Raw genomic sequence first — 13,199 nt, 5'->3', positions numbered from 1 at the left:
AAACCTAACAAGCAGGACAGGACACCAATCATAACAATCAATCACCTTTTACAAAGGCAACATAAAGAGACCTCACTCCCTCGGAACTGCAAAACAAACAGAAAATGCTGTAATATGCATGCAAGTCCAGTGACTGGCGAGTGTTTGTCTTTCCTCACCTTGAACTCCATCACTCACAACGGTAATTTAGCTGGGATGGGCTCCAGCTCGCCCAATGACGATAAGCCGCGTAGAAAATAGGTGGATGGATGGATGGATCTGTTTGACTCGTGTAAAGGACAGTACACTTCCCTGGCAGCAGAGTAGAAGAGGTGAGTCCAGGCATAGCGCAATAGCATTGACTGTATGACTTGTTGGTGTCATATTTAAAACACGATGGTAATTTCCAGCACCAAATATTTTACAGAAAAGTATTTCATAAAAACGCCCCACAAATGAGTGTTGTTTAGCTAAAACCACAAATGTGTCTGCATTATTGTTGTTATTGTTTTAGACTGACTTCTAACTTACTGACCTGTGTCATATGCCACACTTTTCTGGTAGAATTTCGTCAAATTGTCATAATGAAACGCTAACAAATAAAACTGGAAGTCAAAGGTTTTAGAAAATTAACTACTCTATGGAAGTAGACAAATTAGCATAAAACTGATTCATTTATTTCTTGTGCTTGTAAAAAATAATAATAATAATAAATAAACGTGACGAGGACCTTAAAAAATTATACATATGAAATCTAAATTTCACTGAGGTATCGCAATTACATAATTTTTCAAAAATGCTTTTTTACTCTGACATGAAAAGCCCACTGAAAATCTTATTATGTAAAAAAGTCCAAATAACCGAGAATGATAGATATTTATGTATGTTAATGCTGGATGCGATAGCCGTGCAGTAAATATACACTTTGAAGAAAAACTCATCATCTCACAGTAGCAGCACGATGGTTAGCCATTGTTTTGGTTACGTCAGAGTCACGCAGGCCAAAACAATAATTAACACACATGGCCTCTGTTTTCAGAAAGGAAAACAATAGTGTTGGGTTTTTTTTTGGGGGGGGCGGGCTCTAAAATGTCTCTTTACATACCAGAATACTGCAGTCACATCAGGATGACAAAGTGACATAGTGCAGATTCGTTAATTTGGTACCCTTCATTTGCTGCTTTTTATCAATGGAAATTTCTTCCCTCCAGTGTACGCCAGTGAAAATACAGTGGCGCCTCGAGATGGGAACAACTTTACTTGAGACTTTTCAAGATTTATTTTATTTTTTTATGTTTTGCTCTGACTTATGAGCAAACGTTTGAGATACGAGCGCTGTATAGTCGCAGTTAACTCACTTCACAACTTAATTCTACAAACGAGAAACTTCAAACTGCTTAATGCCACTACCAGTTTACTGTCAAACAAAACATGAAATAAAGTGAATTGCACATAACTCCACCTTATAGTCGGCTTAGCTCAATGCTAGCACACTTTACAAAACACTATAGAAATGTTAGCATCCATGTGTTGTATACACAAACAGTACAGCAACACATGCTTAGACACATGATTTACTGTAATACTAACAGGCATACTTTCTTAAATAAAATGACTGCAGTTGACTGTGTCACTCACAATAGTGGTGAAACTCGTCTTCTTTGTTTGTGTCAACATGCCTACATTACGTTGACCATGGCTGGCACACACCAGAAAGAGCTAGGATGAATTACTCATGATGCATGAAGTCTTTAGTCCTTTGTATTCTATTTAACTCATTTGCGCCCCAAAACGTATAAATACGTTCTATTTTAAATATTACCATGCTCCCAAAGGCATATTTATATGTTTTTTAATGTGTTTTTTTAATTTATGCTAGAGCATACAGAAGGCTTTGATGCAGCCTCTGAACTGAAGAGAATGCTTGAAGCCATGGTAGTTATTATAAAAACGGCCAGCAGGTGGCAGCAAAGTATACAAGATCAACCAGGGCCATGTTGCAAAAAGCTCCTTTTCCCACGGTTTTAAACAGATTTGTGAATAATTATTAAACTTAGCTATATTCTAATGCTGATTGCTGCAAAACGGAAACAGATAGAAACATACTTTTTTCCTGATGAAAGAAGAGAGTAATCTTTATTTTGGTAGGTTCAATGTTTTTATAACAATAGAACACAATATTCTGTGGGCCTTGGAAAATCAGTCAAAATCCAGTAAAACAGCTGGGAGCGAAGGGGGTTGTTTCAGTGAAAATGGCTGGGAGTGAATGAGTTAATTATGTTACTATAATATTATTTAGGGCTATTTTATATTATAAATATACATTTAAAATAAGTTTTTTGGGGAGACGCTGAAATTGATGAATGGCTATTCCATTCATTTCAATGGGGAGAGATGATTTGAGATACAAGTGTTTTGAGTTAGGGATGCATTCACAGAATGGAATAAATTCATATTTCAAGGCATTCCTTTATTTAACCAGGTTTAAAAAAAAAACTCATTGAGATTAAAAATCTCTTTTCCAAGAATATTTTACATTTAAAAAAAAAATCTAAAACAAAAATGATCAAAAAGTATAACAAAATAATGACGGTATCGTCTGCATTTTCTCACACTGTGTGCAGTGTGGGTTGAAGGCAAAACAATGATGCTGTTGTATGAATGCAACAGGTGAATACATCACAATATTGGCACAGATGCGGCAAATCAAGGATGCATTTGCTGTAGTAAATAAATAATACTTTTCTGACCAATTAAGTGAAATTGGAACTTTCCCCAGCGGCACACGCGACTTCTCACGGCACACTAATGTGCTGTGGGCACAGTGGTTGAGAATCACTGATGTACACTAATGCGGTCCAGAGAGCTTTTTATGGGACAGAAAATGCAATTTACCTTTTCCAGGGCCTAAAAGGTAGGAAATAATAATAAATAAGTACTGAATGCAAGTAAGAGTGTCCAACACAATCAGTTTAGTGAGAGCTGGCTGACTTACAAGTTGTTCTACTTTCAAAACAAAGTTACCCATAGATGACAAAAGGGAATTACAGTATTTTGGTTCAGGCCCAAATTGTTGACACCATCTCGAGATATGATAGGAAATGTTACAAATAAGAGAAGTTAACCACTAGAGGGAAAAAAAAAAGTTAAAAATAGATTATTCTGGGAATTTAATTGGTCGTTAATTACTTGTATTTCTTGAACGTTTAGAGGGGCTAAACAAAAGTATTGATAGCCGAAATGGAATGAATGGACAAGGGAAATGGTAAGCTAATGGGGTCCCTACCGTAGAATAGCTGCAAGCAACGTTGGGAAGAAAGGAGGGAAAGATGTAAACAAAGAGAAAGTGTGGAAAGAAGGAAAACATGACAGGAGAGAGAAGGAAGAGGGATAAAAGGAAAGGCGCTTCCCGTGGGAAGGAAGAGTGGAAGACGGATGGAAAGGGGCCTTCAGGAAGCAAGCAAGGGAGGAGGACGTTATCATAGAGATGCAACGGAAAGAAAGACAGAAGCGAAATTAGACGATGACGGAGCCACAATATCGCAGAAACATTTGGACTGAAAATGTACCTTTTTTTTAATTTAATTTGCTAAACTTCTAAAGTTTCTAATCTAACGAACTACTACTTTTATATCAACTCTTGTATGTTTTAATGTAACAGCAAAATTAGAGAGTACAGGAAGAAAATGCACCAAGCAGCAAACATGGATTAACTCATTTACTGCAATTGACGGTTATAGACGTCAAAAAATCATTTTAACTATTTCTTTTAGTTTAACATTTTTTTTTTCTACTTTTGTTAACAAGAGTATGAAAACCTAGAATTTTTTTTATTGTACATTTAGAACAGATATAAAATGTGTTATTAATTGTGAGTTAACTAGTGAAGTCATGCGATTAATTAACAATTTTAATTGTAATTAATCGCATGACTTCACTAATTAATTCACGGTTCATTTAAATTTTATATCTGTTCTAAATGTACAATAAAACTGAATTTCTTGGTTTTCATACTCTTGGTAACAAAAGTGTGTGTGTGTGTGGGGGGGGGGGTTAAAATAATATAAGTAGTTCAAATGATTTTTTTACGTTTATAGCCGTCAATGGCAGTGAATGAGTTCATATGCATGTGGGGCACATTACATTTGTTCAAATGCTTTATTTTTCCTGTAAATAATTGTTTTCATATCTTTATTTTTACATTAATGTTATTGTAGTGGAAAGACAAGTAAAAATAAAAAAACATTTTTTTAAAGAATCGTTAATTAAAATATTTGTCATGATGTTTTTCTAAACAAAAAAAAAGTACCGATAAGAATCGTACCGGATCAATAAGCAGGATCGTTCGGAGTAGTAGTAACGTTAAAATCTGAACGATACCCACCCCTCTCTATGACTTTCAATATACGTGGCTTTAAAAGTCAGGGTCTGGCCTGTTGAGTGACGTGGAAGTCAGGATAACAGAGCGCTGTTAAGTGGCTAACTGTTAACCAGTTTGCGTATTAAGTAACTCTGTCGTTTGTTGGATAAAGCAAGCGGCTATGCCCATCCTTGACCACCCTGTGGAGGGATTCCATTTCATTCTGACTAGCGTTGGTAGGCTACATTAAGTTAGCTAACACGTGTCAAAAGTGAGCAGCATTAAGGCAAAATTTGTATCCTCTTGTACTCGTTACAGTATAAGGGCTGGGTAATGAAAGACGGATAAATGTAAATATATTGCAGAAGCACTATGAATCCGGGAGAAAGGAGGCTAAAAGTCAATGCGACGATTGAAGCGAGATGGTAAAGGAATCAAAATTCATTTCCAACATTTAATTATTTGATATGAGGTTACACCGTTGCTCGGCACGATCGTCACCCTCCAGTTCCCACAAAAGATGTCCGCGAGGGTTCTCTGTGTGTAGTAATGCACTCGCACCCCAACTGGAGCCACGAGCCCGTTATTGATCCATGAGTCCCGGTGGTATGTGCAGAGGATCACACTAACGAGATTACAATGCTGCAAACACGACGTGGAGACTTAATAGGCCACTGAGCCGATAGGCGGCCGCGGCAGTGACGGATGCAAATTGCGTGTCATCCCAAAGTGGTCGGTTACAGTGTTTCACAGCAGGCGGGTTCTAATAATCTCACTCAAAGGAGAAACAATTTGCCGCCAGTTGATGCAGATGACTTCCAAAAGGTGGAAATGATGTTTCAAATTGCCTATTTTTAGAAGTCCTCCATCTTGAGGTCTATATCTACAGCTGTTACAGTGAACCCAATTTGCTGCTTTTTATGTGATTAATGATACACATGCGGAGCAGAATCCGAACAAATCCCCATTTATAGCTGCAGGCCTCTCGAGCAGTCTGCTGGAGCCTTAGGTCTTACTTTTCAAGCTTCGGGCCTACGCAGTGCAAGCAGATTGGCTTGTATTTTATTAATATTGTCTCATCACAGATTTGCTCTTAATAAGCCATCATGTTAATCCACACTGTATTTGTTCCACTTGGAAACACCCGTCCTACTCTTATGAGTAGTTAACCACCTATGTTGTTTTTTATTTTATTTTATTTTTCCTTTCGAGAGAGCTCAGTATTGTTCATTAGGTAATTTTACTGATTTGACATGTCATCATAATTGCTCTTTTTTTAAAATTATTATTATATATCTTCTTTTTTTTTTATAAAGTTAACCACCTATGTGTCGTTATTACATCTCGTGTGTGTGTGTGGTCCATTTCACAATGTGTTACTCTGAGTCATGCAAGCATCAAGCTGGTTTAGTATATATTTTATAAAAACATTTGTACATTCTCGTGGGAGGGAGTCCACGTTAAAGCAAACAAGCAAAGATGAAGAGAGTCAAGAGGGATGATTCAGATGGACAGACAGGTCGATAGAACAGTCGACAGACAGACGCTTTCTCAACTGGGGAGAATGTGTTTATTGCTCAGTGTAGTAATGCTGCCATCCATTGGTGAGGAAGGATATTGCAGGGTAAAAGGACGACAAGGGGAGAGCAGAAAGTGGAAATTAATATAAAATTAATAATGACATGACAAATATATGCTACAAAAAAATCTTGTGTGAAAGCATAGTTTTACAATTTTCTTCTATACTTTGTAACCTCCCCAAAATTGAATACAGTAATGTGATTTAAAGTCACAAAAGTCAAAGTGCTGTCAAAGTATGACATCACACACGACCTCAATATATATATATATATATATATATATATATAAATGAAAAATGGAATGTAGACTGCATTAGCTGTTTTTTTTTTGTTTGTTTTTTTCTAATGAGACTTGCCTACCAAGCAAAGCCAGTCACAAATTAATTAATCCGTGTGTTCAGGACAGTTCATGTTAATTCAACATTGTCCGCCTAATATTATAATATAGTATAGTATAGTATAGTATCGATACCAGGTATTGATATCGGTCTATATCAGGATATTCACATATCAGCTGCTCTCTTGTGGCTGTTTTACGATCAGGAACATAGACATAATAATAACAATAATAATAATACAAATAATAATAACAATGTATATATATATTATTATTATTAAACATTTTTAACCTATTAATTTCATGCAATTTTAAGGAAAATGCTATTTTGGGATATATTTTGTGTGTTTTTTAAAATGATCTGTCATTGTGTTTTAAGGGGAAAATTTATGTATCAACTGTAGCAACATACTGGTGGTATCAGTGCTTGGAATCGGTATCAGTGTCTACTGAAGAGTTGATTACATGTACTGGTATCGGTCTGAAAAAAAGTGGTATCAAATCACCCTCGCAATTTAGTAGTATGGCCATTTTGGAGACAGTTAAATCGCGCTTGTCCTCATTAGGATTGCAGGTTAGCTGGAGTTGATCCCAGGTGGCTTCAACCACGAGGCACCGTGTACGACTGGGACTGGTCGGCAGTCACTCGCACGGCACATATAGACAAACAACCGTTCACATTCACACCTGGGAAAATTGTTTCAACATCTTGGAACAGATTGTATTAAACCTTAGAGGTGCCGCTGTACAGTGGCTAAGTTTTATTTAGTTTTATTAGGTTGTTACAGTAAGCGTCGTATTCCTGCCGTTGCCTGGCTTCCTTGCAGGCAAATGGTCACCTTACAGCAAAGAGGAGGACAAATGGTTTCCGGTGATTTGTTTGCGTCGACGTGAACTGAAAGCCAAAACATTTTTACAGCAAGGAAAGGCTGCCATAGCACTGCAGAGGTATTTGTTTTCTCTTTGACCTCATTATGCAAAGACTGAAAGTACACAGAGCTAAACTGTATGACTTTTTAATGAGAAAAAAGATTGGTGGCGTTAATACCACTGTGTGAGATTTTTTCCATGAGCTTTGCCCTTTTTCTTTTTCCCCCCATTTGCATTTCCATTTTTCAGCCGACAATATTTTAGCCCACGAAAGGACTTCCCAAAAGTACAGCGCCTTTGCCTGAATCATTTGTTAAAAGAATGACAACCATACGAGGGCAAGTTAAAAAAAATAATACATTAAAGAAGTATTGGCGCCATTTGTAATGTGTAGTGTACAGTAGAAATGAAATGTCACCACCATAGTTATTAGGAATATAATCATTTACAGCACTATTTGGATTGTTTGCACCAAACCAACTTTTAACAGATCAATTAACCGTTCCATTCTGCGTATTATAATTGGTATACCGGTACTTTTGTCAGATGATGTAAAGTAGCCCTGAATAGCACCTTTGTGATGGTTGCCATGGTACCAACCATTTACCGGGTAGTTAATCTTCACAGCATGACCGTTCATCGAGCGTAATTTTTTTTTAGTGCTGTTAAAGTCACTTTAAGTTAACAAGATATTATATATATATATAGATATATATATATATATGGGTGTAAATTGCCTAGTACCTGGCGATTCGATTCGTATCATGATTCATGGGTCACGATTCGATTCGATACCGATTAATCCCGATTCAAATGAAAAACAATTATTATTGTGATTTTTTTTGTTTTACTCAAATTTAGAAAATACTAATCAGTAAACTTGTACATGTACACTGTAAGATTGTATATGATTATAACTGAGCCACTGCATTTAACAAACACGTTGCAGTCTGTTTCATGTTTGAACAGCACTGAAATAAAATATTAAGGCTTAATGTTCCATTAATATAACATTCGTCCATGCTTAATGTGTGAATACTAACCCTAAGTAAGACGTTTTGTTGAATATTCCCCTAAAAAAATAATGTTTAAAAATCGATTCGGACGCATATCGAATCGATTCGAGAACTGTGCGCTGTAATATCGCGATATATTGCAGAATCGATTTTTTTCCTTACAACCTTAATATATATATATATATATATATATATACACACACACAGTATATATAAAATATTAAATGACACCCTTTTTTCTATATTTATTTCTTTTCATTGTGGTCCCTATAAGGCAAAGATTTAAAAAAAATAATAATAATAATCTTACAGTTCTGCACAATTTTCATCTTTAGCTTAGCGACAGGCATTGCAGTTGTGGGATGGCTAATCAAATGACAAAAACTCCTCTTTATTTGTCTTGCATCCCTGTGAGTCGTAGTAACATTTGATCTTCGTGAGGCCGGCTCAGTGTGCAAGACTCAATTGGAGTTGTCAGAGGTCAAGAAAACCGGCACATTTTAATGAGCACCGGTCTCAAAGAGTCTGCATTTATTTAACCTGACTTGTGTTGGGGAGAAAAACAGAGCAAAATGTTGAACTACTTTGCCGGGCTGGACTAAACCCAAGACGTCCTCTGACAAAAGTACGAGACCCGTCTGGAGGTGAATTATGTTCTTTGTGGAGTGTATGTAACTGTATTTTTTTGTGTGTGTGTGTGTGTGTATTTTTTTTGTGTGCGGGTGTGTGAGAGAGATCTAATAGAGAACACACCTGTTTTCCTTAGAGAGCTGAAAGTCAGACAGGATGAAAATGAAAGAAGGGCAGAGATGATTTAAGGGAGGCAAGAGAACACAGACAGAAGGGGTCGGGAACATAAAAAAAACTGAATTTGTGTCAAAGATGATCAGGGATGTGGAAAAAATGATGTTCATGACAAGGGAAGGCAAGAGCAGAACCGTCAACTTGAAATACTGTTGTCAGCCAGGTAAATCCTCTTTTATTTTGAAAGTGTTTACTGCCCGTAGTTATTGTTGTTTGCTTCTCACTTTTATGGTTCTCACTTTTTTTGTCTGCCAGCACCAGCCTGACAGGTTACAAAATGCTAATGCCCGCCTGACGTCGTATCACAGCCTAAAATCCAGAGCAACAATACGCGGAAAATCGGAGTCGAGCTGGGACAAAACCAACAATACACATCAACATGTGCTATAATTAACTCACTCACTGCCATTGACGGCTATAGACGTCAAAAATTCATTTGAACTATTTCTATTAGTTTAACCTTTTTTTCCACTTTTGTTAACAAGAGTATGAAAACCTAGAATATTTGTTTGTGTACATTTAGAACAGATATAACATTTGTGATTAATCGTGAGTTAACTAGTGAAGTCATTCGATTAATTACGATTAAAAAAAATTATTGCCTGATACCCCTAATTTTTAATAATCTTTTTTTATCACGTCAGGCGATTACATTTTTTAATTGTAATTAATTTCATGACTTCAATAGTTAACTCACAATTAATCGCAAATGTTATATCTGTTCTAAATATACACCATTTTTTTCCTAGGTTTTTTATACTCTTGTTAACAAAAGTGGAAAAAATGTTAAACGAGAAATAGTTCAAATGAATTTTTGATGTCTATAGCCGTCAATGGCAGTGAATGAGTTAATCAGACATTCTCCTTACTGTTTCTAGTTTGCAAATAAGAATAAATTTAAAAAAACATAAAAGGAGAGATGGAAATATATAACAAATAAGAGGTGCAGTACGAGGACGTCCGTTGTGATTCCAGAAAGCACTCGTGTAAAAAAAAAATAATAATTATCATTAAAAAAAAAAATTCCCTGGCTTTCCTGATTAAAACTTAAAACGGCTCTGTTCTGTTCTTCAACTTCCTTTTCTTGCAGCCAACGATAAAATGAGTCCGTGGTGACTTCTCAACCTTGGAGACACCTGCTGATTTTAAATCCGACATAAAGTCCCTAATTAACCGAGGGGAGGAATTACTATCAGGTTTGAAGCTGCTGCTCCCTGCTGAATTATTCTTGCCCTGTCGGTTTGCTTTCCATTTGGCTTTATTGGTGCCCGAGGTTTGAATTAGGGATGTTCAATACCACTTTTTTCCAGACCGATACCAGTATGAGTACTCAGATTTTGACTACTCACTGATACCGACCGATACTAAGTACAGATACTAAATACAGATACCACTACTACATAACAAAAACGATAGCATGTTTTCTATCATTTGCATTAAATTAATGGCAATTTTCTATTCTTCTAATGTCTAGTTCCCGATCGTAAAACTGGCATACCGATATCTCGTATCAGTACCCACCAATCCCTAGTTTGAATATTTGATGGCTCAGGTTTAGCATGTAGCATGGAGTTTGTGTGTATCGAACGGAGGTGTTAATTCCAAAATGTATTAGATGATACATTAACAAATACTTGAAAGTAATTATTGTCATACTGTGGTTTGCACAGTATCGAATTGTATCGCCTTACACTGCATTTGCACCTACTTTCAACATGACCAGGATTTGAGTATAATTAAGACAATAATTACTGTACATGACAATTGTTGAAATTATTATCAATACAATAGAGTACGTAAATGATACACATTTTATTGGCACAGTCTGTTTAAATTTTTCACCAAATTAAATGATACTATTTATTTGTAGTGGCCATGATTAACTCATTCCCTGCCATTGACGGCTATAGACGTCAAAAATTCATATTAACTATTTATATTAGTTTAACATTTTTTTCCACTTTTGCTAACAAGAGTATGAAAACCTAGAATTTTGGGGGGGTAAATTTAGAACAGATAGAAAATTTGTGATTAATCATTAGTTAACAAGTGAAGTCATGTGATTAATTACAATTTTAAAAAATGTATCCCCTGACGGGCCTAATTAAAAAAAAAAAAAAGGGGCATTTAATCGTAATTAATCGCATGATAATTTCATACCTTATGGTACAGTTAAAAAAAATCTAGGTTTTCATAAAAAACGTCTATAGTCGTCAATGGCAGTGAATGAGTTAAAATATATTTTTCTACAGCCATGTTTGTTCTGTAGATTGCAATAAAGTTAGAGGGAAAAAAGTGTTTATCTTCTTCGCTGATTATTTTTCTACGCTCTTCCTCAACTCCCTGTGGCTGCGGCACAGCGCCACTCCAGACTTGGTGTATATATTACAGCCATTAAACGTCCTCAGCGTCTTCTTTTGGACACACGCAAGTCTTGAAATGTTTCCGTGTACGAGATTTGTTTAAGGAACGAAGCCGGCTTTGCTTCCGTCTGGACTGCAAATTTGCCCAAGCTATTTTACCATTTGTTTTAAGGCAATATTATATATTATGTATTACTTGCTTCTCTTCAATACTCTCAACATCATCGTCTGGCTCCGTCTCAATACCTGCCTCATTGTTATTCGTCTTTTTGGTACAGAAAAAAAGTCAAATTTGTTCTCTTCATTTTCAACCTTAGACAAAATGCAATGGAGACGAAAACAGTTCAGCAACGCAGTCTGTAAACATTTGTTTTAATAGTCCAATAATACTCAGGCCCCCCTCAGAAAAATTAGACTAGAAACGAAATTTCACGTATGAAAGAAGTTATAAGGTGAATGGAAAATGGAGTAGAGTGCATTGGAAGATGTCAAGAATAATGTCCCAGATGAGGCTGTGATTTAAAAAGGATGTTGCAGACGCTGGAGTGGGAATGAGGAAGGTGAAGAATAAAGCCTTTTAAAAGAAGTTTTGGAGAGGAATAAATACCTCACGCTTTTTTTTTCCCCTCCCTGAGCTGCAAACTGAAGCCTCTCTTTCAGTCGCGCCGATCCTCGAGAGGCGAAAAGTGTGAACTGGCTGCACTTGTTATGAAAGGATTTCTGTTTTCTGAAAGGGATGTTCTCAGATCTTGGATTTGGAGAATAAGCATTCGCACAGGAAAAGAAAATGGCGACGCTAGTGAATGAGAACGCTACAGAAAGGTAAGCGTGGTAAAGCGCTCACAGGGTGGAGGTGCTCGGTCAGCGCAAGTCCTGGAGGAATAACGAGGAAAGATATGGTGGAGTGCGCGTGAGTATGTATGTTAATGTCGATGGTGAGGGATGATGGGAAGATGGGCCTAAAAGAGAAATTGTTGACAATTTAAGGGGGCATCTCTTACACGAAGATGTGGCTTTTAACGTGGAGGAGGAGCATTGAGGAGGTGCTCCATCAAGGAGAAGAGGATGCTGGGGGAAGTGAATGTAAAAGGAGTGGCGGCGGCGCAGAGGAGGGCGGATTGTTTAAAGCAAAGAGCCGAGGGTGGCGCGAGGCATATGAGCACACACGACGTGCTATTGACGGAAGGCTTTCCCTGTTAATTGCATATTCGCTGTGATTGCACCGCAAGCGCTGAGCTGAATGAGAATACGTTTCTCTCGCACTTTTCTGTCAGAGGCTGCGAGACGGCGAGGAAGGAAAGGGGCCAGAAGAATGTACATCAGCATCCCTGAAGATACAATACGAATTGAAAAAAAATCATGTCATTTCGTTTCTGTTTTGGCAAATTAAAATGAATCATTGGATAAAACAAAACATGAGATCTGTCAGGAATAAAAAATAAAACAAAAAAACAATTACCGATTGGTAAGTGAACCAAACAGTTAACACAGCACTTCCTGTATTATGCTCTTATTCTGAAGAACTAAGAGTGCCACTTCCACTAGCAGAAATAACTGACTTAGCGATGGATAAATGGTGTCCTTCACAATTCAACTATTTGATTATTTGATAACAATTATATTTGATAATAATGATAAGTAATTGCTACTAACAAGACAATTTAAATGGACAGTGTGTAAGATTTAGTTCCATCTAGTGGTGAACTAATAATTTATTTATAAAAAAAAAACACGTTCATTTCATTACCAAAAAAAAGGCACATCAACGTAAATTTTTTAAATATAATCGTAAGTCTTGTAATTGCTAATTATATTACAAAAGTGATGCCCTGTCAGGAGGCTGACATGTTTAGCTGCCATCTTTCTGCTACATATACCCAAAGGAGAACA

Source organism: Leptonotus elevatus, chromosome 3 (genome assembly GCF_054856555.1).
Source record: "Leptonotus elevatus isolate MCC_2025b chromosome 3, RoL_Lele_1.0, whole genome shotgun sequence".
Lineage (NCBI taxonomy): Eukaryota > Metazoa > Chordata > Actinopteri > Syngnathiformes > Syngnathidae > Leptonotus > Leptonotus elevatus.
The sequence above is the reverse complement of the archived record's forward strand: the minus strand, read 5'-3'. Positions refer to the sequence as shown.